The sequence below is a fragment of the Nicotiana tabacum genome, chromosome 4, assembly GCF_000715075.1.
Source record: "Nicotiana tabacum cultivar K326 chromosome 4, ASM71507v2, whole genome shotgun sequence".
Classification (NCBI taxonomy): Eukaryota; Viridiplantae; Streptophyta; class Magnoliopsida; order Solanales; family Solanaceae; genus Nicotiana; species Nicotiana tabacum.
In genome coordinates this window covers 798,784-825,460 of record NC_134083.1, presented here as the reverse complement: position 1 = coordinate 825,460, position 26,677 = coordinate 798,784, and the positions used below count along the sequence as shown (strand labels likewise).

The 26,677-nt window shown below is 39.1% G+C and overlaps 1 pseudogene; it reads left to right on the top strand.

Moving 5' to 3' along the window:
• The first annotated feature begins 801 nt into the window (after positions 1–801).
• Positions 802–23,907, top strand: LOC107786018 (mediator of RNA polymerase II transcription subunit 8-like; annotated as a pseudogene).
• The last annotated feature ends 2,770 nt before the right edge of the window (positions 23,908–26,677 follow it).

Here is a 26,677-nt window from a genome sequence, read left to right as displayed (position 1 = left end):
CATTTAATGTCCTGAACACGCATCATCCCACGATTCAACACATCTTTTACCGATTATCGAGGTAATCATGGCCACGAATTTAACCGCTAAAATTTTACTTATATGCGACATTATTTTCCTTTGCGTTTCATAATTTCTCGAGTTTATGGTTTGTATCTTTGTTTTCCATCCTTTCTCTAATTCTCTTCAAACACAAAACTTTTTCCTTCCTTTTGAATCGCTTTTTCCTCCAAGTGTGTTGGTTCTTCAAAGAACAAGAACAAAGCCGAGGACTTTGCTCCTCCAACGGTGGATTCCATCATCCCAAGAAAACTCAGTACCACAAAGGACCTTGAAGAGAAATCCCATATTGCTAACCCTCGTACATGGGTTGTTAGTAGGTATCCTTCTTCAATTCGTCCTTCCAGTATTCCTGCTGTGAAGGAAGACTGTCGTTGCCATTAGTTGGATATCATTGCTCCTGATCTATCGGAGCGAGTGACCCTTCTCAAGGAAGGTTTTACATACTTTTACACGTATCTCTTTACTTTGGGTATATTTTCTTTGAGTGGGGAGCTTGATTCTATGGTTGCGGAGTTTTGTCTTTGCTACAAAGTGTGTTTGGCATATGTAAGTCCTTTAGTGTGGAGGATAGTCGCTTGTCTTCGATGCTTATGCCAGAAAACTGGAGAGGAGCTAACCTTAGCTCATATGATGAATCTCTATTCTCCTAAAATCTTCCGCGGGGGAATGATAAACCTCTGCAAGCGTGGCCACCATGCTTTGCTGTCTAGCATAGATTATGACAACAACCGTGGATGGATGAAACGGTTCGTTGCAGTCGCCACCAATGATATCATTCCGACAATTGCTTCATCCTTTCCTGTCACCTGGAACCGCACTCGTAAGCTTTTTGTTTAGTATTTCTTTTTACTATATATTCTTTTATGGCCAACTCTTTACCCTTCGCATGTTTCAGCAACTCGATGGATCCCACCGGTGGTGAAAGGTTTGGACTGGTGGGTTCAGAAGATCTTGGATGTCACGACGCCCGAAACTCATTTGTGGAAAGAAATGGCCCTTAAATACGGGTGGAAGGCCAAAAATCATAGTAATTTAAATTTTCATTGCTTCCATTTTTTTTGTATATGGAGAACTTGGTTGAACCCTTCTGACTTGTTCACAAAATTAGGTCTACATGCGGGCTCTGTTGCTGTCCCCGAAGAGGAAGTTTTTGTTGATCCTGCTAATGCAGCGAGGATGCTTCAGGAAGCACTTACTCGAACAGGTATTTTCGGGCCTGCTTCGGGCGCAAACATTTATTTACAGAGTCCCCGGCCGGAGAATAAGCAACCAAAGAGAATACGTTCCTCCGCGACCGGGGAAAAGAATAAGAGGGCAAAGACTAATGCCCCCGAGCCATCTCTGGTGGCGATGACGACTGGTCCTCCTTCCGGGCCGGTCATAGACACTGTGATAATTGATGATGAAGAAGAAGCTAGTGATGAGGGAGCTTCTCTACATATAAGGCGACGATTCTCATCATCTCAACAGGATGCTCGATCTGTTGAGATAGTTACACGAACTGAAGACAATGTATCGACACTTTGGGGAGAATATGATTTGGTAGAAAATGTCGACTCCCATTTTCAGGCCCCAATTGCTGTATCCAGTGCTGCAGGGCTGAGTACCGGGTCCTTACCATTTTTGGTTGGCAAGCATCTAACAGCCAGCACTGCATTTGATGCAGCTGTTTCTCACTCTTCAACTCCATAAACTCCATCTCCACCTTCACCAACACCATCAACTGCTACATCACTTCCATTTTCATCCACTCTTCTACCAACAATTGCTACATCACCTCTATCGGCCGCATTTTACCATGAAGAAAATGTTCCTCTTCCACAGCCCCCAGTTCATGGTAATTTGGGGAAAAATTATGTTGTCGCTTCTGAAGATCCACAAAGGAGGAGGAACGTTACTCTTTCGGTCTCTACCGAATGCAACTTGCTATCCCGGCCGGTGGAGCTTACTAATTATCTAAAGCCTTTGGCTTCAAAAAAAAGACTAGGAAAAGATTCAGGCACTCTCGGGAGAGTGCTTGTTGAACAATGCCATGCAAAACACCGCAGCGGTACACTTTTCTTCCTTTATTACTTCTTCTACTATTGTGTGAATGTATTCTAAGTTTTACCTCTTCTTGTTTTGTAAGCCAACTTTCTTGCTTATGAGGGCCTTCAAAGGTTGATTCGTAAGAAGGAAGAACTTACTTCTGAATGGAATCAGCTTTTGGCGGAACGAGACCAAACTATTCTCCGCCTCTCGGAACTGAAAACCAAAGCTACTGAGGCCGTTGTTTTGGAGGCTCATTTGCAGCAAAGCGAACAAGAACTGGTAACCCTTAGGCAAGAAATTAGCCTGTTGAGGGTTAGATTTGATGAAGCTAAGGCTAAATGGGCTGAAGTCCAGGACATCGTTCTTGCTGCAACCGAGCGCGAGGCTGCTACTGCCGAAAAAGTGACTAACTTAGAAGTAGCCTTGAATTCCAAACTCGAACAGCTTGTTGCTGTGGGGGCGAAACACGCCCAGCTAGAAGAGAAGTACAAGAAAACTATCGAGCATAATAGGCTTTTTTAGTTCAATTGTCCGCCACCTTAACGTCAGCCGCAAATCTGCTAGGTCCGCCCGGGAAAGACTTTCTGCTGAGGTTACCCAACTTAAAGAAGAACTTAAGCGTCGAGCGACTTCCCTCATTGTTGAAAAAACTTATGCCATGTATAGCATGAGGAGAAAAACCTTGGAGGGGGCCAAAGCTGGTATCATCGACTTTGATGGATTGCTAAGGCCCGAGAGCTTTAGTTAGCTGCTAAAAATGGACTCCCGGCGCAGTTTGATGCTCATGGTTCTTCTGGTTCCGGTTCAGAATTTTCGAAAACTGAAGAGGGATCAGAAGGTGACAATGCTGAAGACCAAACTAGGGAAAACGTCGAGCCATTGGTGGACCCACCTACTTCTCTCGGGAATGCGGACACTTCTCTTCCTACTGGTTCCGGAGACGCTGCAATTTGGCTTTTCTTTTCTTTTTCCCATTTTGAACTTTTACCGTTTTGGTACGTTCTTGTAAATAAAGACATATTTTTTCTCAAGTATCGTTTGTGTCTTACTTTCGTTTGAATATCCATGCAAGTCTTTAATATTTGCATTTGCTTAAGAGTTCAACGCATGTTTTCCTGTTCACGTTTTACTATGTGTAGTCTCGAATGCGTTTTCCTCGAAACACTTCCGTTCCGAGCATTATCCCTTTTACATGAGGGTTTCTATAAGTATTTGCGCAAGTTTACTTTATGCGTCCTTTTCATATGTGGCTTCGGGTGTATTTTTCTCCGAATGCATTTTTTATTCCGGGCATAGATTCTTCCGAAACCAACCCTTTAACGTAAGGGTTTTTATAAGAGAGGGCCATGTTATGTTTACGGTGCTTTTGAAGAGGACGTCTCCTGTTTATTATGGCACTAATATTTGAAGTACTTGTTTAACTTTCAAAAGACAGTTTATTCATCGTTTAGATCAAAAACAAGATAAAAGCAAAAGTATTTCATTTTATTCCTTCTATTTTCAAAAAATACATAATCATTTGCTATGGTGAAAATAAATTGCCATTACTTGTGGCTATCTTATACAACTTGTTTCTACGAGGCTGGTTGCGCAGTCCCCGGTCCCGATGATGCATTTAGTTTTCGGATTTTCATTCCCCAGTTGACATGGCAGTCGTTGTGCCGTGTCCTCATATCATTCCCCCCTAATGTTCGAATGCGAAGAGTGAGAATTGGAACACTGAAAGTCTCGTATCTTCGAAGATTTCACTAATGAATTGCTAGATAATCCTCAACTTGGTAACACAACTTTACTTCCCCTCAAGAATTTATGTTATCGGGTGAAGGAATATCTAACAATCCTCTAGTGGTTCGTGCTCGTGAACAGTGGGGTAACCTTTGTTCAGTAGCAAACTTAACTTCCCAGTGGGAATTTTCTATCGAACCAAAGATTATCTAACCATCCCTGAGTGTAAGCTTGCTTGTTTGCCTTGCTATCAAATGTCTTATTGCTGATGTCTTTGTAGTATCCTCTCTGTTGCTACCTCATTAAAAACTGTAACGACCCGGCCGATCGTTTTGAGAAATTTAAGTCTCGTTCGATGTCATAAGGCCCCGAGCAGCTTCGTATTATATGTATTAACTTGCGTGTGTGGTTGAATTCAGTTACCGGATGATTCAGAGTGATTTGGGATACTTAGTCCCTAAAACGGAAGCTTAAGTCTTAGGATTTTGATCGTAGTTGGAACTGTATAAAGACGACTCCAGAATGGAGTTCCGGCGATTTCGTTAGCTCCGTTGGGTGATTTTATATTTAGGAGCGTGTCCGGACGATGAATTTGAGGTATGTAGTTGATTAAGGGTTGAAATGGCGAAAGTCGAATTTTCGGAGATTTTGACCGAAAGTGGACTTTTTTATATCGGGGTCCGAATGCGATTCCGAGAGTTGGAATAGCTCAGTTATGTTATTTGGGACTTGCCTGCAAAATTTGACGTCATTCTGGGTTGATTTGATAGGTTTCGGCACGAGTTTTTAAAGTTGGAAGATTTGAAAGTTCACAAGTTCAATTCATGGCGCGATTTGTAGTTTCAACATTGTTTGATGTGATTTGAGACCCCGAGAGAGTCCGTGTTAGGTTATAGAATTTGTTTGTGTGTTTAGACGGGATCCCGGGGGCCTCTAGTGTGTTTCGGATGGGCTACGGGCCAAATTCTTCTATTTTTTGACTGCCGGTTTCTGCCATCTGGTTTCCTTAATCGTGCTCGCGTCACTTACTCCACGTTCGAATTTTGGAGGATGAATTATTTGTTCTCCGCGTTCGCATAACTCCTTCTGCAATCGCGGAAGCCTGCCTTTTCGTTCTTCGTGTTCGCGTTCGCGTCCGCTCCATCACGTTCGCGTAGTAGAAACTAGGAGTTAGAGCTGGTGACCATTTCCTCTACACGTTCGCACGGTTCTATCCACGAACGCGTAAGCGTGCTTTCCCCTCATTCGCTTTCGCGTTCCGCTTCATGCGTTCGCGTAACCCAGTTCCTGGGCCATTATTTTCTTTCTTCGCGATCACAGATGCTTGTTCGCGATCGCATAACACCAATTCCGGGCAGTAGCCATTTATTCTTCACGATCGCGATGTACATATACCTGGGTAGAATATAAAGTTCTCTATTCCGAGGGTTAGCCATTTTAAATATTTTTTGGAGTTCTAGAGCTCGGATTTGAGCGATTCTTTGTGGGTTTTTCAAGCAAATCGATTGGGTAAGTGTTCTTCACCTAGAATTTATTATATTCTATGATTTTATCTTTATTTTTATCATTTAATTTGTGTTTTGGGTCGAGGAAAATAGGTATTTTTGAAGAAAACTTTCAAAATGAAAAATCATGATTTGAGGGACGAATTGGTATCTGAATTTGATAATTTTAGTATGGTTGAATTCGTATCGGAATGGGTGTTCGGGTTTTGTGAAATTTGACGGGTTCCGAGGTGCGGGCCCGTGAGTCGATTTTTGTGTCGATTCTTAGATTTTGATAAAGATTGAGCCTTTATGATCCAGAATAGTTTCTTATGAGTTTTATTTGTGCTTTGAAGTTATTTTGGTTAGATTTGAGCTGTTCAGAGGTCATTTCACCCGAGAAGTTCATTTTAGAGTATCGGTTTGTCTTCTCTGAGGTAAGTATCTTGCCTAACCTTGTGTGAGGGAGCTACCCCTTAGGATTTGAGTTTTCTATGCTAATTGTAGTCCGTGTACGCGAGGTGACGAGTACGTGGTGGGACTTATTTGTGAAAAATTGACCTTTTAGGGTTCTTAGACCCTTGTATTCATTGAATATGCAGTTGTTCTTGTTATGATTACGCTTCTTAATTACTAGTTTTACCTCTACCTGCTTAATTAGAATTAATTGCTTCATGATTCACTCTTATTGCTTATTTGATTTATGTGCGCCTTAACTGAAATTGTTACCTTTCTATTGCCATGTTATCCCTTCCCTAACTGCTTACCTTTATTTGAAGTTATTATTATCTCTTCTGTAATTGTTCATTCTTAATTAAGACTATGATTATCTTTCTGCTGCTTATCCTTAATTGAATTTATTATGTCTCTTTTGTAATTGCCCAACCTTAAAAGAAGTTTAGATATCCTATATCTTAGTTGACTTGTCCTTATTTGGAATCATTCGACTTGTGTTAGCTCCCTTATTGTTGAACTGTATATTGCGGGCCGTTGTTACATATTATTTCCTTCCTTGCTGAGTTCTTCTTATTATGACTAGCATTCCATATTGTGACTACTCCTTGTGAACTTGTTCTTCCGTTTATTTGAGTTCTAGAATTTTTGAGTCGATTTATTTGCCGTACCCTTGTGTTAGTGTTATTGTTGTTGTAGTACTTGTTGTTATGATGCACGAGGTTTTTGCCGTGCAGTTGTTATTGTGATGCACGAGGTTTCTGCCGTGCGATTGTTGTTATGGGGTTGCACGAGGTTTCTGTCGTGCTATTGTTACTACTGATATTTGCATATGCGGCGTGACAAGGCGGGCTATATATATGTGGGTTGCGCATGTGGCGAGACCAAGTGGGAACATTATTATGTACGTGTGGTGAGACAAGGCGGACATTTACTTTATTATTGCACACGTAGCGAGACAAGGTGGGTTGTGTTAGGGATTGATCTGTGATGACTTGTGATAGCCTGGGGGCATTCTTGTTGTTGATGTTTGTGTAGTGGTACACTTATCCGTGTTAGTTTTATCTTGTGGAAAGTTGTGAGAAAACATTCTACGTGCTGTCCATTTCCTTTCCTATACTTATTAGTTGGCACGAACCATGTTAGTGCCGGGATAATACTTCCGGTGAGTTTAGCTTGTTCCAATACTCTCCATTATATGATATTAGCCGAACTTCCTGAATCCACCAGAACACGTTTAATCTTAAAATCTAACATATTTAAAGAATTTACCAGTGCGTCGTTGTGTGGTAACAATAATCCGTCTGCATCCTCCTCCGTGAAAGTGATATCGTCTTCCCGGAGTCTTTTACTATGAGTTATTGGTACTTTCGTCTTCTTTGCTAACGAAAAGGTGACCCCGTTAATCTCATTCCCCCCAAGATCATATTGATCGTCTGGCATGAGGGTTCTTCTACTGCTTTCGAAGGTTCTGCGTCATATCTGTTATGACCATAATTGTTCTTAGCTCGGTCACTCAAGAATTCTTTTAGGTGACCATTCTTCAATAGTGTAGCCACTTCTTCCTGGAGGTGCCGACAGTCCCATGTCCGGTGACTGTTCGTCCCATGGTACTCACACCATAAGTTAGGATCTCTCTAGCTGGAATCGGATCTCATAAGTCTCAGGAATCGTGCCTCTTTAATATTTTTCATGACCGACACCAACTCCACTATACTGACGTTGATGTTATATTCCGATAGCTTGGGGTAAGAAGGATCCCGAGACCCCGACATCTCCTTATCCTGGAGTGATCTATTGTTTCGACCACGATCGGTCCCTCTGTCACCGATGAACTTGTTTGTTGCCTGAAAGTTTCTGCCACAACCTTCGGTCTGCTCGTAGGGCAAGAACCATCCCCTCAAAGTCCGTCTGTCTGCGTCGTAGTCATCCTTTGATTTTTCTCTGCTTTCTCCCGTCCTTTGGCCGGTGACGTGGAACTGACCTGGTCATTTTCGATCCTTATCTTTGACTCGTACCAGTTGTGAACATCTGCCTAAGTTGTTTCTTGAAACTCAAGAAAACTCTCCTTCATCTTCCGAGAAACGTCTAAATTTCTCGGATTCAATCATTTGGTGAATGCTTCAGCTGCCCATTCATCCGGGACAACCGAGAGCAATATTCTTTCTTTCTGGAATCTGGTAACGAACTCTCGTAGTAATTCGGATTATCCCTGTACGATCCTGAATATGTCGGCCTTCTGGGCTTGAACTTTTCTGGCCCCGGCATGAGCCTTGATGAAAGAATCTGTGAGCATATCAAATGAATCTATGGAATGCTCGGGTAATAATGAATACCACGTTAGAGCTCCCCTCGTGAGAGTTTCTCAAAATCTCTTTAGCAACACAAATTTAATTTTGCGAGGAGCTAAATCATTTCCTTTTACCGCCGTTGTATAGGTGGTAATATGCTCCAGTGGGTCTGAAGTCCCGTCATACTTTGGCACTTCAGGCATTTTGAACCGCTTTGGGATTTGTTCTGGCGCTTGCACTCGGCTTATATGGCAATTGAGTATACTTCTTCGAGTCCAGGCCTTTCAATATTAGTGGCGCGCCCGGGATTTGGTCCATGCGGGATTTTACTTCTCTCATAAACCGTAAAAGTTCATTCTTGAACGGGTCTTTCTCGTTGTTGAGACCAAATCTGCTCCCTCCGGCCCCGTCGGAGCCAACTTCGCCCCTGGAAGTGTTGTTGTTGACTCTCTACGTTGTTTGGTTTGCTGGAACAGCGAGAGGAATTAGATCTTATCTGTTTGCATTATTTGAAGCCCCTGATAGTGCCTGCTTCAGTTCCGTCATAACATGGTCCTGCCGCGTGAGATGGCCTGGAATGATTGGTTGTTGTTCTCGCAGAACCCTCACTGCATCCACGACATGCTCCTCATCAGCATCATCGGGAGTTGTCTCTCGAACCTGTCAAGTTTTTTGCCTGTCATGCACCGGTGTGACGTCATTTCCCTCATTGTGGGTGTCACTGATCATCCTCGAAATGAGGTTGATCCCCTCGAATTTCTGGGTTGCGCGTGTTGTTAACAGTGTTATCTGCCATTTTTTTAAATGATTTTTTCTAAAACAAAATAATCAAATAGCATTAGTAAAAAAGGCAAGGATCAATTTAATTGCACGACTGTCTAGGTCCCACGGCGGGTGCCAAACTGTTTACCCGTAAAATGGTACAATTGAATTTGTATGTGGTTTCTAGACAAGTGAACTAATTTGATCATGCATTATTGAAAAAATGTATAATACGTAGCCTTGAAATGTAAATGAAACAACAGAGATGACAGTTCCGGGAACAAGGTTTTCGGGCACAACAATGAAGAGATCAAAGAGCAAGAAAATAAGATTGTATTAAATTTTATATAGAATACAATATAAGTTTTGCCAGAAAATTTACCCCCCTTTATAATGATAATTGAGCTCACTACTTATAGCTATGTCTAGGGAAAGAGATCCTAGGATCGTGTTCTTCTTTAATGTCAATTATGAGGGTCATTGATGAAGACGTAACGGTGAACATAAATGTCAAATTTTTTGTAACATACCGTCGCTCTTAATGTTGCAGAATATTCCTTATTAAATGCCACCGGACGCAGAGCATTTAACACACCTTTATGAACGTTATCCTTTCCGGTGACAAGCGGAATGACTGCGTTCGGTCTTCGGCCATCCTGTATTGGGTTCCACGTGTACTCCCTTTAGACGACCACGTGTCATATCATATTTTAACCTTTACATGTACAAAGTGCATTTCCAGAATGCAACGTATAAATCACATGGAAAAAGCATTCACTAAACGCGACTTATGAGTTCATAGGAGCTTACAAATACATCCGTTTTAATTTATATGAATCTATTTTTTTTTAATCCATACAATTATACGTGCCTCGTTAACAACATAAGTTAGAAAAGTCTTTCGCTCTTTTCTTACAAACTCTCGTGCCCAGACATAACATATAGTGAAATGAGTAAAACTTTATGTAGGAACTTAATAGGCCACGATGGAATAAGGAAGGTGTGAGGGCAGTGTTGGCTGCCATGAAGGAGCTCAAGATCAACAGCCGCAACAGCCGCTCAGGGTGGCGGAGGGCCTGAACCCCGCCGTTCAACAGCAACTGAACCTCGAATCCGTCAAAACTCGAGCCATTAGTCTATTCAAGGATATTTCTCGCATCCTCGAAGACTTCGACGCCATCGCTCGCAACAATGCTGTCCCCAAATGGTTCTCTTCTTTGTTTTCTTGAATTAATTTATTCTATTTTTAGCAGTAGGACGAAATTCCAAATGATCTGCTTATACATGTGGATTGTCACAGTTGAGTGAGTGTAGAACTTCACTCTCTAGCGCTTACATATTATCCAAGCCCCCTTAAATTTTTTTTTAAAAAAAGAACCGACCTAAGATAGACTTGCACATTGGCTAGTAGAAGGGAATGATGTATAAGAAGGTAGGCTTGCACAGATGATATTGATTTCCTTTTTGGTATCTTATTATACTGCTGATTTCTGTTTTCCATATTATTTGGAAAATGGAATCCGAATTTTCCACGAGATAAATAAAGCCTAATTTTTTTGTTGGTAAAACTGTAAATAATACCATTAACCAACAAGAAATCAATACACCCAAAGAGCACCTATTTTCCAAAACCACCTTCTAGGAAGGGTGCAATGAAGAATAAAGCCTAATTTTTTTTTTACATGAAATCTGAGCTCCCACTTTCACACACCCTTTATTTTTCTATAGACTCTGTTTAACTAATTGGTTCTTGTTTGAAATTGAGATGAAGTATTTTACAGTTGATACTTGATGGTATATCCTTAAGAATTACCAATCAAAAAAGAAAAAGATGGTATTTTTAGGAAGTATATAAAACTCATGCTGGTTTCCAACTCATTCCTCATACATGTTAACCTTTAGTTTTTATAAATCCTCTTTGCCAGGCAAGATATTCTGGGGCAGTTTTCTATGGTGAATCTCGAGCTTTTTAACATTGTTGAAGATATTAAGAAGGTTTCCAAGGCTTTCGTTGTACACCCCAGGAATGTAAATGCTGAGAATGCTGCAAGTACGGACTTCTTTATTCACACTTGGTAAATTTGTAAAGTTGGACTTTTATTGTCCTTTTCTAATCATACACGCGTACCACTGATACTCGTCGTTGCGTATAAGCAAGCATGCAGATTGTCTAGAAGAAAGTGGATCACCAAGAAAGTTGGTGTCTTACTAATTCTCTTCTCTTGAATGCTACCTAAGGGTATATATATTTGGTTTGACCGCTAAGTGACTCTTTATTTAACATTTTACGTATTTCTGACTTGCTGTGGATAGATTGATATACATGTGTGAATAACTAGATAGCACAGCGGTCAGTTACTATTGCTATCAATTCTGTTGTCACGTGGTGAGATTGTTTGAGCATAATCGATCAATCAATCAACCACACCCAAACCCAAATTATTTGTGGTATTGCTTGGGCGCAAATCTTGCCAAATTTGCAAAAAGATTATAGAAAGAAAGAAGCAGATATTTTTGTTTTGTGGCTATGTGATATTTTTGTTGACAGAAAATCCGGAAGATACTTTCTGTCATTTGTTAGTTGCAAATACTTTTTGATGCAGTTCTACCTGTTATGCTGTCATCAAAGCTGCTGCCGGAGATGGAAGTCGAAGATAATTCCAAAAGGGAGCAATTATTACACAGCATGCAAAACCTATCAGTAGCACCCCAAATTGAGAAGTTGAAGGTGGAAAACTCTGCAGATGCTGTTCTTATGTTTCTCGATCTGTGTGGCATTCTAAGATTCCTATAAACTAGCAGGTTAGAATTGATATGATTGGAGCAGCATGTGAAAGTGCTGAGAAGGTCATAGCTGATACCCGCAAAGCCTACTTTGGAACCAGACAAGGGCCAACACTGCTTCCAACTATTGACAAGGCACAAGCAGCAAAAATTCAGGAACAAGAAAATTTACTTCGAACTGCAGTAAATCATGGTGAAGGTGATATTTTTGTGTTCTGAGTCCTTTGCCTAAAAAGATTCTTTTTTCCCTCTCAGCATTTGTTAATGCATGAGAAATCGAGGCTTAAGATTCTTGGACCCCAATCGTCCATATGGTGATGTTTATTCTACTTAAACTAAAAGAAAGAGAGAGCACGGTTCTTGCAAACTATCATATCCATTGAGTGCCTTGTGATCAGTAAATTGCACATATTTTCTGATGAAGAATTGATATGGCATACAGGTATAGGAAGGGTGAAAATTTCAAGTCAAATGATTCTATATGCTGCTGCTATGCATCATAACATTTATGTACAAATTCATCCGCCACGTATCTAGTGTATGTGTAGCATCTCTTTGGTGCTGTTTGGAGGTACACTGGTTTATTTCTTGTTTGGTTACATGTATACTCACAGATTTCATGAAACTGGTACTTACACAGGGTTACGTGTACCTGGAGACCAAACACATATTACTTCTGCACTTCCTGGTCATTTGGTAGATGTGCTTACAGTCACTGATGGGCCTCCCTCTTTCGCTGATTCGTCTGGTAGTCTATCAACTATTGTTGTCATGCTCTCTCCACTTTATTTCATGAACATTTGACTAGAGAAACTGATGCTATGTTCAAGCAGGCACTTATCTGAAGAATACTCCTCCCTTTTCATCGAGCAATGTCAATAGTCAGGGAGCTTTGTTACAGGTCAGTTTTCTTATAATTTGCCTTGTAAATGAGCATTTTCCTTAAGTAATGAAGATAAAGTTGTAACACATGAATTTTACTTCCAGATCCTCCTGTAATTTTGTTATTTAAAGGGGCTATGAACAAAGGGCCAAATAGTTATTAGACAATTATGTTATGCGATCATTCTGTTTGGAGAAGAGGAGCCTTGGCGCAAAGGTTAGAGTTGTGCCATGTAACCAGGGAGTCACGGGTTGTTGGGTTCAGCTTTGGAAAAGGCCTCTTGCAAAAAATGCAAAGTAAGGTCCGGCCTTCCCTTTACCCAGCGCATAGAGAGAGCTTAATGTAACGGGCTACCTTTTTTTGTTTTCTGTATGGTTCTACTTAATTTTTTCTTGTTCAGGGGGAGGGGATTTTTTTTTTTTTGGGTGCCTTTTCGTTTCGATAGTTGCTAATTACTCGCTCTAGGTATCCCCTTTCTATGTCGGCCAACCTGATTTTTTTGTTAAGTATGTTCCATAGCACCAAGTGGTACCGGAAAACTGTACATCTTACAATGGGTTTAGATCCATCAATTATTGCAAGGAGTTTAAAAGGTTCATTATAGTGTTTTAAAATCATATACACGTCTTGTGTTACACCAAATACTCATACCTGATGTTAATACTGCCAGTTGTTCACCTTCTCGTGCAAGTGTTTAACACCTTTTCTTTTTTGGTTGGGGTGAAGGAGGTGGTAAGAATTATTTCCCTCATTTATTTGAATTTAATGGAGGAAGCGAGATTAAGTGGACATGTTCGACATGTGTCCATGTTTGCTATTAAATACTTGAGTAATCAGATTGAAAAGATGATATAAATCTCTTTACCTCTATACATTGCGGATTGCGCTAAAGAGCATTAGGGAAACACTAAATGATTAACCTGCAGGAAGCAAATTAATCATATCCTTTTTCCCTTCTTTTTCTTAACTTAAACACAACATTTTAATCAATGTCCCCCAAGTTATGTTAATGTATTGAGTCCATATCTCCTTAGAAGTTCTTCAATTCTAATATCTATGTGTTGTTGTTGGAGTAGGCTTCTGGAGCACTTCGAGCAGCGGCTTCTCCTTCTGGGACTACTTCCTTTGATACTACAACAGCATCCCCCTTGCCACATGTCAACTCACCTAGGTCTAGTGCGAACATGATGAATACACCATCTCCTCAGCAACATAGCCTTCAGCAACAGCAGCATCAACAACAGCAGCAGCAACAGCAGTTGCAGCAGCATCAGCTCCAGCAGAGGCAGAAAATAATGCAGTTGCCTCAGCATCAGCAGCTACTTCTTGCCCAACAGCAGCTTAGGCAAGCCTCAATGCCTGGACTGGGACAGGTACGGTTTGTACAACCATCTTGACTGTTTTAAGGTATCTCTTTGTGAAATTGCATGAGATATAGTGTGCATATTCTGCAATGCTTGTTCTTTTTCGTCAACTAAGTTGTTTTTTTTTTAATAATGACCAAATATTCTAGTTTTACTAACAAAATGAGGCAATAAATTCGATTACTAACTGTATACAAGAGAGCACCGTTCAAATAACTTGCTTTTGTTATCCCATCAGTCATCTTAAAACTCAGCGAGTTGCTTTGACTCTGAAAATACAGTACAAATACCAAAATATGCTTTGTGTAGCATCAGATTTTCCTCTGCTCAAATGTCTGTTGTATTCTTTCTAGATTGTCCAGTATATCGCATGTGGGATGCCTTCTGACACTCTTTTTCTACTTTTGCTTCCTTATCTGAGATTTCAAGCATTTCAAGTCTCTCTTTAACATTGTAGATACCTATAAACAGCAGCCCCCATAATTTACCATAAAAAATACGGTGTATTAATAAATGGACTAGCTGATAAATATCAAATGCTGAAAAACACTTTTAGATGCTGATACTAACTGTATCAATATGTTGTTACGTGAATGGATAGAAGTGCTGAAACTGATTATAATCCGTTAGTGTATTTGGTATAAAGGTGATGATAAGCACATTCTCTGTTAAAATGACTGAGAAGTCCTTAGAGATATGTAAATATAAATATGAAAGTATTTTCACATTAAAAAAGATGAATGACGGAGATAGAATATAAAGATAATTAGGACTTCTGTTTTAGGAAGAGTATTTTGGAGATCACAAAAGATATTAGGAATAAAAATGGTAAAAGGTTTGATCAACCTAAAAGTGCTTATAAGCTGAAAAATCATAAGTTGTGGGTGACCAACTTATGGCGTTTGGCTGATGACTTATTAGTACTTTTGATGTTAAACGTGTAGATATGCGAAGCTTATGAGCTTAGCAAAACACCCTCTATATCTTCTTTTGTTTCCTCCAATTATCAGCTGTGAGAATTGAATCCGAGGCAGCTGTCCTCACAAAAATGTGACTCTTTTTGTCTTTGCTGCCCAAATAGCTGCATTAGGGAATCCCTTGACTATTTTATGACAACCTATAAATGGATTTAACAGTGGAAGAGCCCGAATCACCTTCCAACTGCGAAACATCTTTCTCGTACAAAAGCATAAAAATCTGATTCAAATTCTTTTCAGGGGGCGGTGTTAGTTAAGTTATTACCTAGATAATTGTTTACTCCAGCAGATTACACGTATTTTCCAAATAGTAAGAACTTTTTAGTCTTTAAACAAAAACAGGACAAAAATTGATTTTCTGCAAACCAGAAAATTACGGCGAACTGTATTTATTTCTTTATTTTTGGTGTAAAGAAAGCTTTGTAGATAGGGCTGGGCATATATCGGGTATAACCGATAGCCCGAACTGATAAAATGTTATTGGGTTATCGATGCAGTACCTTTATTTGACATGATTGATTCCTTGTAAGAAGGACAGGGGATACTCTGTGTGGCATTTTGAACTGTAAATATAGCTTCAGCACAACCTTTATGTTGATATTAATACAATGTTACTTTCATAAAACATATTGATTTTCTGCACTTTTTTTTTTTGATGAAGTAAGTGGAATATATCATTGAAGGCATCAAGAAGATGCAAAAGTTACAAAAGAAGTGAGTTTGACAGCTCATTTACAATTAAGCGCTACAAAACTAGAGAGCTGACAAAGTCCAAGAAAACATCAGAGGTTTTTATAGTAGTAAGGTTAGCCCAGTGAAACAAATTAACCAAACATCTAGCCTTTAAGCAACCTATTGAAGTTGATAATCCATCAAAATATCTACTATTCCTTTCCACCCAAATACACCCAAAAATGCTTGCAGGTACCATATTCCAGACTTTTTTGATGGTTCTGTCAACTTCCCTTGAGGTCCAGCTCACATATGCATCTCTGGTAGAGAATGGCATAGTCCAGTGTAGACCAAAAATACTGAGAAACATGTTCCATATGTCTGTGGCTATTGAACAGTGGAGGAGAAGATGGTTAACAGATTCTGAGTTAACTTGGCACATGTAACACTTGTTGGCCAGTTGAAAGTTTCTTCTGGTAAGGTTGTCTTGGGTGAGGCATGCATTCTTTAAGGCCAACCAGCAGACTTTGGGTGGCAGTTTTGTCTTCCATACTAGTTTCCAAGGCCATAGATCAATCATCATATTGTTGGAGCACAATTTAGCATACCCTGCCTTGACATAGTAAGTTCCATCCTTTGCGTTTCCCCATTTCAGTGTGTCCTTCAGCTGAGTGTTTATAGTGCAGCTCTCCAATAACTTTAGCATGTCTATGAAATCCTCCACCTTCCAATCTTGCAGGTTCCTTCTGAGGATCGGGCTCCATGTGTTGCCTTCTCTGTTATGAGCAACAAAGGATTCTGGATTTCCTACAATAAGGAAGAGATTTGGAAAAGCTTCCTTTAGTGTTGAGTCTCCTATCCATTTTTCAGTCCAGAATTTTGTAGTGCCCCGTCACCAATCTGAAAGTGTACGTTATTAGAGAAAGCTCCCCATAAATTGTGTATGCTCTTCCATAATCCTGTGCCATAATGGGTTCTAGTTCTATCGGTACACCAATGGTTGAGTCTACCATATTTTGCTATGATAACCTCCTTCCATAAGCCAGCATTATCCTGATTAAACCTCCAGTGCCATTTCATCAACATACTTTTGTTAAGTACGGTGAGGTCCTTAACTCCAAGTCCGCCAAGTGCTTTCGGAAGTGTGACTTTGTGCCACTTCACTTGGTGAATCTTGTGACTGATGCTATTCCCTTCCCATAGAAAATTCATTCTTATTTTGTCCAATTGCTTTTGAACCTTTGCTGGGATAGGAAAAAGTGCCATGAAATAGGTGGGTATGCTATCTAATACACTATTGATAAGGGTAAGCCTACCACCAAGAGATATGTATTGCCTCTGCCATGTAGCCAACTTCTTCTCAAATTTTTCAACTACTGCATTCCATATCTCAGTGGACTTGTATTTGGCACCTAAAGGAAGACCCAAATATGTGGTAGGGAAGGAGCCTGTATTGCAACCCCATAATGTCTGCTAGTTCTAGCAGATTTGGGACCGAGTTCACTGGGTAGATAACACTCTTGAGCATATTAATGTGCAGGCCAGACATAGCTTCAAATATCATAAGAGTAATGTTTAGGTAGAGGACTTGAGACTTATCCGCTCCACAGAAGATGAGTGTATCATCTGCAAACAGAAGGTGTGACACAGAAATAGGAGAGCTCCTGTTATTACCCACTGAAAACCCTTCAAACCATTGTAGTTGCTTAGCTTTTTCAAGCATTTTACTGAGTCCCTCCATAGCCAATATAAAAAGGAAGGGTGAAAGAGGGTCCCCGTGTCTAATCCTTCTCTTTGAAGAGAAGAATCCCATTGGGCTTCTATTAACAAGAATGGAGTATTTGACTGTGGTGATGCAGTATCTAATCCACTTGATCCATTTCTCTCCGAATCCCATTTGTCTAAGAATTGGGAATAGATAAGACCACCCCAATTTGTCAAAAGCTTTTTCAACATCCAACTTGAGCAAAAGTCCAGCTTCCCCAGTTCTCATTTTCCAGTCCAAAACTTCATTTGCTATAAGAGCAGCATCAGTTATTTGCCTCCCCTTGATAAAAGCATTTTGATGATCAGAAACAAGCTTCCGTATCACCCCTTTGAGTCTTTCAGCTAGCACTTTAGCTACAATCTTGTAAATGCTGCCTATGAGACTTATAGGTCTATAATCTCTTAGATCTATAGCTCCTTTTCTTTTAGGGATCAATGCAATAAATGATGCGTTGAAAGACTTAACCATGTGGCAGTTTTGATGGAAGTGGTTAATGGCGGCAAGTACATCATGCTTGATAGTATCCCATGACTTCTGATAGAAGGCCATTGTGAAGCCATCTGGACCGGGGCTCTTGTCAGGAGCACAAATGTTTATAGCGTCTCTCACTTCTTCTGAAAATGCATTTTCCAGACCCACCCTTTCTTCAGGAGTTAGGCGCTCTAGACCCTCAAAATGTGCTGTAGGTCTCCAATCCTCATCCTCAGAGTAGAGATTCTGGTAGTACTCGAGTATTTCACCTTTGATAAGATCTTTGTCCTCAATGATTTCATCGTCCACCTTTAGCATGCCTATGCAGTTGTATCTTTTATGGGAGTTAGCAACTCTTTGGAAGAATTTTGTGTTCCTATCCCCTTCTTTAAGCCACAAGCACCTGGATTTTTGTCTCCATGAAATCTCCTCTGTCTTTGCGAGCTGCTGTAGTTCAATCTTTAAGTTCAGCATTGTTGTTTTTTCAGCTTGGCACAAGATCCTGCCTTCAGTTAGTTGCTCCAGTAGCATTAGTTCCTCCAAAGCTCTGGCTTTCCTTGTTTCTATTTTGCCAAATACTTCGTTGTTCCATATGGATATGTCTTTCTTCAAATGTTTCAGCTTTTGGAAAAGGATAAAGTCAGGGGTGCCATTAACCATGTAACTCTGCCACCATTCTGCATTTTTTTCCCTGAAACCCTCGTGTTATAGCCACATATTTTCAAATTTGAAATAGGAAGGATTTGTTGACCAGTCACCACTTTCCAGTAGTGCCTGTGATCTGATATAACCTTTGGGAGAGCTAATTGCTTCACAGAGCCAAATGTGTCATTCCATTCGTTTGAGATGAAGAATCTATCAATCCTAGATGCTTGAGCAGAGTCTTCTCCCTTAAACCAGGTATATTTGGCTCCCTGAAGTGGGAGATCAATCAATTCCATATCTTGGATAAAGTCAGAAAAATTTCTCATAGCTCTGGATCTTCTTATGCAGTTGAACCTTTCATGTTCAAATCTACATACATTGAAATCTCCGCCTATCACCCAATGTTCACTCCATAAGCCCCTTATAGCAGCCAATTCCTCCCAAAAATCTGATCTTTCCCGATTGGAGTGAGGCCCATAGACTCCAGTGAAGCACCACCTAAGATCCATCCGGACCCCTTCAAGCATTGTGGATAAAGAATAGAAACCTTGTTGAACATCAGTACAAGTCCATAATCTCCTATCCCAAAAGATAGTTATTCCCCCACTAGAACCATTTGCCTTGAGTTCTGCCCAGTCTAACCATCTTGAACCCCAGATGCTCCTTGCTATCGCAATTGAACAGTCTTCCAATTTTGTTTCTTGCATACACAAAATGTCTGGCTTCCACTTTTGCACCAGAGATTTAATAGTGTTTCTTTTACCACTATCATGTAACCCCCACACATTCCAGCTGATAATTTTAACTCTCATTCTGAAAGAGCTTTTTGTTTCCTACCCCTCATAAGCCTTTCCCCTGAACTGCAGCTCCTTCTTTCATAATTAATCATACTCCTAAGGTTGTTTACCTCAATTTCCCCTTTCTTTTTCGATTTTTTATCTGCCCTTGCCTTGGTTTTTTGAAGCTGGCTGAAGTTGATCCCTCCTCTTCTGTTCCATCCTCAATATCATGTCAAGGATTTCATGTTCAAAACCCGAGACATTAATACCAAAAGCTTTGCAAGCCTTGGCCATGACAATTTTTGTCCACTGTGTTGTCTTAATCACAGAAGGATCAGCAATAGAGTGGTTGTTCTGAGAGCTACCCTCGTACCAGGGAAGTGGCAAAAACTGACTGCAAGAGGAGAGGTCAGACTCAGAAGCACTAACCAGAGTAGATGCCAACTTCAAATGTGGGAGCGATGATATTGACATGCATTGTGACTGGTCTTCTTCATCGTCTGCCTCGTGAGAAGTTTCCTCGGATGCTCCAGTGATGAGCTCTAGGGTTTGCTCCATCTCTGTCGGGATAGAGGGGGCCTGTGGTGAGCTGGCCATATGACAGGAAAGAGTAGGGCTAAAACATAAAGATTGGGCCGGCCCAGTCTTTCTCTACTCCATTTTCTTTTTCCCCTTGCCCTGTTTTTTAGCCTTTCTCCTTATTGGGCCCTTTTTATAATAAGCCCGATCCACAAAATGTGGCTTATGAAGTGGCTTAGTGTTAGAGGGACCTGACTGTGATTTTAAGATGCCCTCCAGAGGCTCCACGTGCTGAGGCATGTGCCTAGTAGTAGTTTGGTCAGCTACTATTTTTGTGGGACTCAATGCAGGCGTGGGTTTTGAAACAGACACCTGGTCAATAACCTGTACCACTGTTTCTTTTCCGGCAATTGCTGGACTGGGATGGCCGTCATTGATAATGGCGATTTCAAAGATCCCATCTTCAACCTTCAACTCAAACTTCCCAGGTATTGCAAATTCTGAGATCTTTACACATATTCGAGCCCAGAAAAAATGAGTTCTTGGTATCTTCATCGGCACCAATATATCCCCGCACCTATCACCAATGGATTTGAAGGTGTTCTCTGACCATACATGTAAGGGAATGCCAAAAACCCTAATCCATCGTTGCTCTGGCTGCTGTATATTGGGTCTAGAATCTACCATTGGTGACCACCATTTAAGAGACAATCTCCTTCCATTCCAAAACCAATCACCTGTTTTGACTCTCTCCGCCTCCTGCCTAAGAGGGAGCTCAAAGAGGAACTGATTGTGGGTGAGTGGTGTAACTTTGAGTTCTGTTGTAATTCCCCATCTACGAATGAACCAGGGTTGAATGACTTCACATCTTGGGCTCGAATTGAAGGGGTCATTGAATGTTCCGACCAAACAACTAGAAAGGAACTGGAGTTTTTCACCTCTGACAGTATTAACTTCCTCTTTCGAACGTTGTGTTGGCTCTGGCCATTTGTTGCTATCAGCTGCAACAGCATAGGATCTATCGATGCTTACAAATCGGTTTAAAACTGGGTTGTGTGGTTTACCCAGAAACCTGAGTATTTTCTCCGCCACATCTCCCCAACCCCAATTATAATCTGACTCTGGGATAATCACTGCTGATTTTTTATCTCCCAACCAAGACTTGATTCGCACAAAGCGACCATAGATGTTGAAGTTCTGGTACACTCTGTACACATACGATTGTATTTTCCTTCCCCATCTCTTGCATCTGTTTCCTTTACTCCTCGTTGTTGATTTGAGGGCTTCACAAACCCATCTGAGGTTTTCATCATCTATCTTCAACCTGCTAGTGAAACGATGTGCTCGCTCGATTAGGACGAACCGGCGAGTTAGACCATCTCCGATGTCTGCTAATTCGAAGGATTTCTCCCCTGCCAGAAAAAAGATTTTCTTTTCCATCAGAAGGTCGGCTTGAAAAAAGTCATCGGGAAATTTTTCAAAATTGCACGATTTCCAAGAGAGAAATTTTTTGGAGTAATTGCTAGTAACTTCTGCACTTTTAATATGCTTACCATGAACGGTTTCTTCAAACCTGAATATAATCATTATCCTATTTGGTAATAGTATATTAGTTTCTGTCATTCATTACATTGGCCAATATGTAATAACTGATGAGCCTGTTTATTAGCTGCATGGTCAGCCTCAGATGCAGTTCTCTCAGCCACTGGGAGCACAGCAGTTTCAGGGTAGGCAGCTAGCATCTGGTGCCAATTCATCATGGTATGGGTCAAAGTCAGCTCAACCAAGGAAATCAGCTGAATCGACATTTAAACCAGTTTTCTAGTCCTATGAATACTGCACTATTCAATTCTGCCCAAAGTACACCTAACTCTCAGATGGTGAGTCACAAATTTCAGTTTTTATTTTATTTGCTTCTTCATCAGACAGCCTATCCGTAATGGCTTACTCCCTTCATTTTAAATCCAACATTCTACATGGCATGTTTAAGGCCACAAGATTCACATGGCATTTTGTTACATTACACACATCTTTAGTCTAAGACCGCAAGATTCAAAAGTTTCCCTTATTTTCTTAAACTCCGTGCCTAGTCATACTAAGACACTTAAATTGAAACCGAAGGATTTGTTTTGTCCAATAGTTTTGAGTTCAAAATCACCAGATTCTGCTGTTTTCTGCCTCTTTAAATTTATTTGGCTTTATTCTTGTTTTCTTACTGTGGCAAGTTGCAGAACTGGAGAATGAATTAAATCTTTTAACCTAATCTGCTATGTGGTCTTATTCTGCTTCCTGGTAGACCGTGGAACCTAGATATGTCTATTGAAGTGACATACTTATTCCGCTTGCCTCTTATGTGCATTAGTTGGCATTTACTTGTATTTTTCAACAGCATGTTGATGCAGAGGAACTTTCTTTCTAATTCTGCAAACTGCCCATTCTACCAACTAGGACATCTTCATATACAGTTCCTATTGGATTTAAATGCAAGTTTTTTATCACATGCATTGAACTGGTATTTCACATACTGAAAATTTCGGGGATCTTTAAAATTGATGGTTCTAACTAAATATTCGTTGCATTGTATGCATTGAAGCAGTTACAAAAGTATTAGAAAATTTTCATATCTATTTGGTTCCCACTCAGCTTGTCAAATAGTTTTTTAGGCACTCATTGTTGTACAGCACATGCCATTGAGGTTATTGATTAGGTCAGCTGTGTGTGTAGTCCTCCCCTGTGACATAGATATAACTAACTTCCTCAGTATACATGCTAATGCAATGCTCATCTGGTCTGTTCTGTGTCATGCTTCATTAGATCGTTTGACTATTTGCTGTTTATTGCTTTATTATCTGTTTTATTGATGAACCAGTTCACTGAGTTATCTACTATGTACAAGCTATTTCTTTGTTACTTGTTCTACCATTGAAATGTGCTGAAAGTACACATCAATTCTCAATTTGTCATGCATTCTTTTCTTGGGCTTAAAATTTCAAATATCCAATCTGCTTCGCATCATGTTAAACTTATTTGGTATGGCAGATCTCAAATATGTCAGCAATGATGTCATCACAAACTCTTCTGCCACGAATGCAGGTGTGTCAAAATGTATTACCTAGTGCTGTCGTCATGCATGCTGGAGTTATTATTAGGTCTATCTATAATTATAATTCGGGACGAGGTGAGAATGCCTTCTCTAGAGTGTAAAGTGAGATCTTGATGTCTTTAGTTAGCTTCAAAGGGAGAAGTTCATTTGTTTTCTGTATGAGTGTTGATTGGAATTTTCTATTTTATTGGCATTACACACCTCAAATATTTTCTGTTTTGAGATTCTGTCTTGACTGTGAATTTGATTTAAATTGATGGGAGGCTACAGCTTCCCTGTTCTCCCAACTTGTGTGAGCTAAGTATAATCTTTTCGTTACATTTAACTTACATTTCTTGAAATTGACTACTTATGATTAAGGATGTATGTTAGTCTTTCACATGTTCGAGGATATTTCGTACTTCTAATATGAAAGTTCTGCTTTTTGAAAGCCATTTGCATGGAATAACCTAATTCTTCCATGTTTCTTTTGTATTATGTTGCCAATTGTTTTATGGCCTCATATTACTACTTTCAGTTTGGAATATCTGGTGGAACTCGGAATCTTGCTGCTGCAAACCTGAGTGATCAAAGTAAAAGCACCTCCTTTACTCATCTTTCATATAGTTCTGTTCAAATGGATTTTTCTTTCTTTTTTAGCCCGGCGAGAGAATGTTGTAAACCAAATAAACGTGCAGCTTGTTTCTAGTTGCAAAACGTTTGTTCCTAAACAGGGATGGCGTTTTCTCTGCAGTGTTCAATATGAGTGGAAACAATCCTGGTATGATGCCAATCCAACAGCAGCAGCAGCATGGCACATTTGGAAACATGTCGCAAAATACACAGAATCTGCAGCAGGGTATGATGCCTCTTCAGAACACACCTCAGACCCACCCTTCCTTTCAGCAACAAAAACCACAGGGCCAACAGTGAAGTATCTTAAATTAGAAGGAAGAGGATATGTATACCAAACCTCAACTTTTCTAACTTTGTTTAGTACTGACCTTCATACAGTATTCCAAGGCCAAGTTCTTGCAGTAAATTTTTATTAAAACATAACATTTGTCTAAAGAAGATTGTATAATTACATGCCCTGTACATTATTCAGAACTAGATCTAAATCAGAAGATCACGCCATCAGCATTTATTTGTTATTCCACATCTTTCTTACACATTCCTTATACCTCGTTCATTCCTTATACCTAAATCAGAAACTATAGTTGGTGTTTCATTTTGAGGAACTTGGTTACTATAAAGCCATTTGAGCGCTGACTCCTGCAAGCTCTGTCTGGCTTTGCTTTTTCTCTCGTGTAGCCATTGTCTTGCGGCAGTCGTAAAAATCTATGACCCAGTGACACCTTTTTCTGGTTGTAAAAGAAGTGCAACATCTCTGAAGAAACCATTTGAGTCTGCATATTCCCCATAAAATCCAAGGGGTACAGAAAACAATAAAAAAAAAAATGAGAAGGCAAAAGAGTAGCAATTCTAGCTTTTAAAGGAAAGATACATGACAAAAACTATCCATAGGTAAAAGAAATGAAAAGAAGAGTACAAGGGAAAGGAGCCTGCTTACAAGTCTAAAAGGCAGGAGCATGTGGAATTTAGTTTATGAGGTTGGAGTTGGTGATCCAGGGAAAATGGCAATGGAGAGGCAGCAATAGATATCGGGTAGAGGATGTCTGTATGGGGGGAAGGGTGTGGTGAGAATGGTGGGGAAGGAGAAGGAGACGAAGAGAAATAGTAGGGGTGATGTGCAGGTCCTACGCTCACAGGCAGTGGGGATTGTGGAGTTGGGGGTGACGACAAGGGTGATGGCGAGGGACTTGCATAACCACTAACCATTCTGAGTTTATCTTCCTTCCTCCCATGGCCATTGTGTGTGTCTGTGTTTTTAAGTCTCGCGCGGCTGAGCTTTGAATTGTAGGTAAACCAAACGGTCACTAACATCCAGAATAGGAATATAAATCTATACATATTGCTATATGGATCCTTATCCCGCCTTGTCTAATCAATCTCTAAATCCCGACCATAAAATTGCACAATTCCAGACCTGACTTCCCAAAAACCAATCCACTTTGTATGAGAGTTCATCTGTATACCATAATAGTAGGTGTAATGTAATCCCTCTATTAAATTCTTGATAGTTGGAGTTATTTGATGGCTTCTACCACCATCACCATGTGTACATTACACTTTTATTAGCAATACTTAAATAACAATACATTGCGCTTTTCCCAAACAAGTTAACAAAGGCTATATTGAATCGGCACTTCTTGGTATAGGCTCAACTCATACATGGGTGTAGTCACCTTGTTCAAGCGGTGTCACGTGATACTACTTTGTCGAATTCTTTTATAATATGCATGTATAAATAACAAATAAAATTAAAATATTGTGTATAGATATAAAAAATGAAATAGCCTATCGTTACAGTAATTTCTTCATTTGTTCACTTCTTCAAATATTGATACCATTTACAAAAATTCGTACGTACATCGTCTCATATCATCATCAGACCAAATAAAATAAAAAGTAAAAAATAACACACACACTATATTAAAAACACGAAGGTCCTTAGCGAAATGTCGTTCGCCTTTTTTACCCGTTTAAAATATAATTCACATTGGACAAAATAGTCATTTGATTATCCTAATATTTAGGACCTAAAAATTTGGTTATTAAATTTTACTTATTTAAACTAGGTACCTAAAATTAAGAACTTTAAATGATTAAAAATTTACCTTAAATAAATAATTAAGAAGTCAATTATTTGGACCGTTAGTACAAAATTTGTAGCCGTTCTTTTGAAGTAAATTCTATATGGTAATTGGAAAATGACATCCTGATGGTACTCCAATTGTATTCATGATGAACAAAATAGTTTTTAAACATCAATGAGTAATCTTTTTGAAGAAAAGTTTTTACTTCACTTGGCATTTGCACAAAGTATATTAATTTATACTAATTACGTGGTAAATAATGTGAGACTAAAATTAAAAACTACTAAATATGTAGGTAAACAATGTTTTACTTAATTTTGTCTTCTTCAATCAATCTAGACTATAATAAAAGTACGAAACCTCAATGCAAAATTAATCGACCTTTTTAAAATTTAAAAACAAATTTTACATTGGATAAAATTAGCGTTTAATTAATTTTTTAAAATTTTTAGGACATTAAAATTAACTAAAATTTTTATTATTAAATCTTTTCTTATTTGAACTATATAGGAACTTCTAATATTCAGATCTCAATAAGATTATTTATATAAGTTGACTAAGTTAATTTTCACAAGAATATATGATTTTAGAAATTTTTATTTCACCTAGAATAACAATAATCCAGGTGACATTAGAAGTCTTCCACTTCAAGATACCAAGAGATGAAAATTTAAAGCAAAACTCAAGAGATCACAATTATTTTTTAATTAGCTAAAATCTTAAAAGATTTAAGGTGGGTAATGTTTAAAATATTAGCTATTTCAAACTATTTTTTTAAAGAAAATGTTAATAAAACACATTCCAAAAGTATTGTCATAGAGTTTCGTAGTTTTTCATAGTGTCAATAAAGAAATCTTCTTTTATTGAGTTAGATAAATGTGATTACTTTTTATCATTTTTTCAGGAATTTGAATTTTTTAAAATTTTAGTTAATAATTAAGATACTTTTGTAAATAATATCTATGTAATTTTTATAAAATTTGTATTCATTGATATGAAATACACGAGTATATATTGTATGTTATATATATATATATATATATATATATATATATAGAGAGAGAGAGAGAAAGAAACAGTAATAATAATAATAATAATAATAATAATAATAATAATAATAATAATAATAATAATAATAATAATAATAATAATAATAATAATAATAATAATAATATGACAACCCGTTCCCACAATATAATCCTTC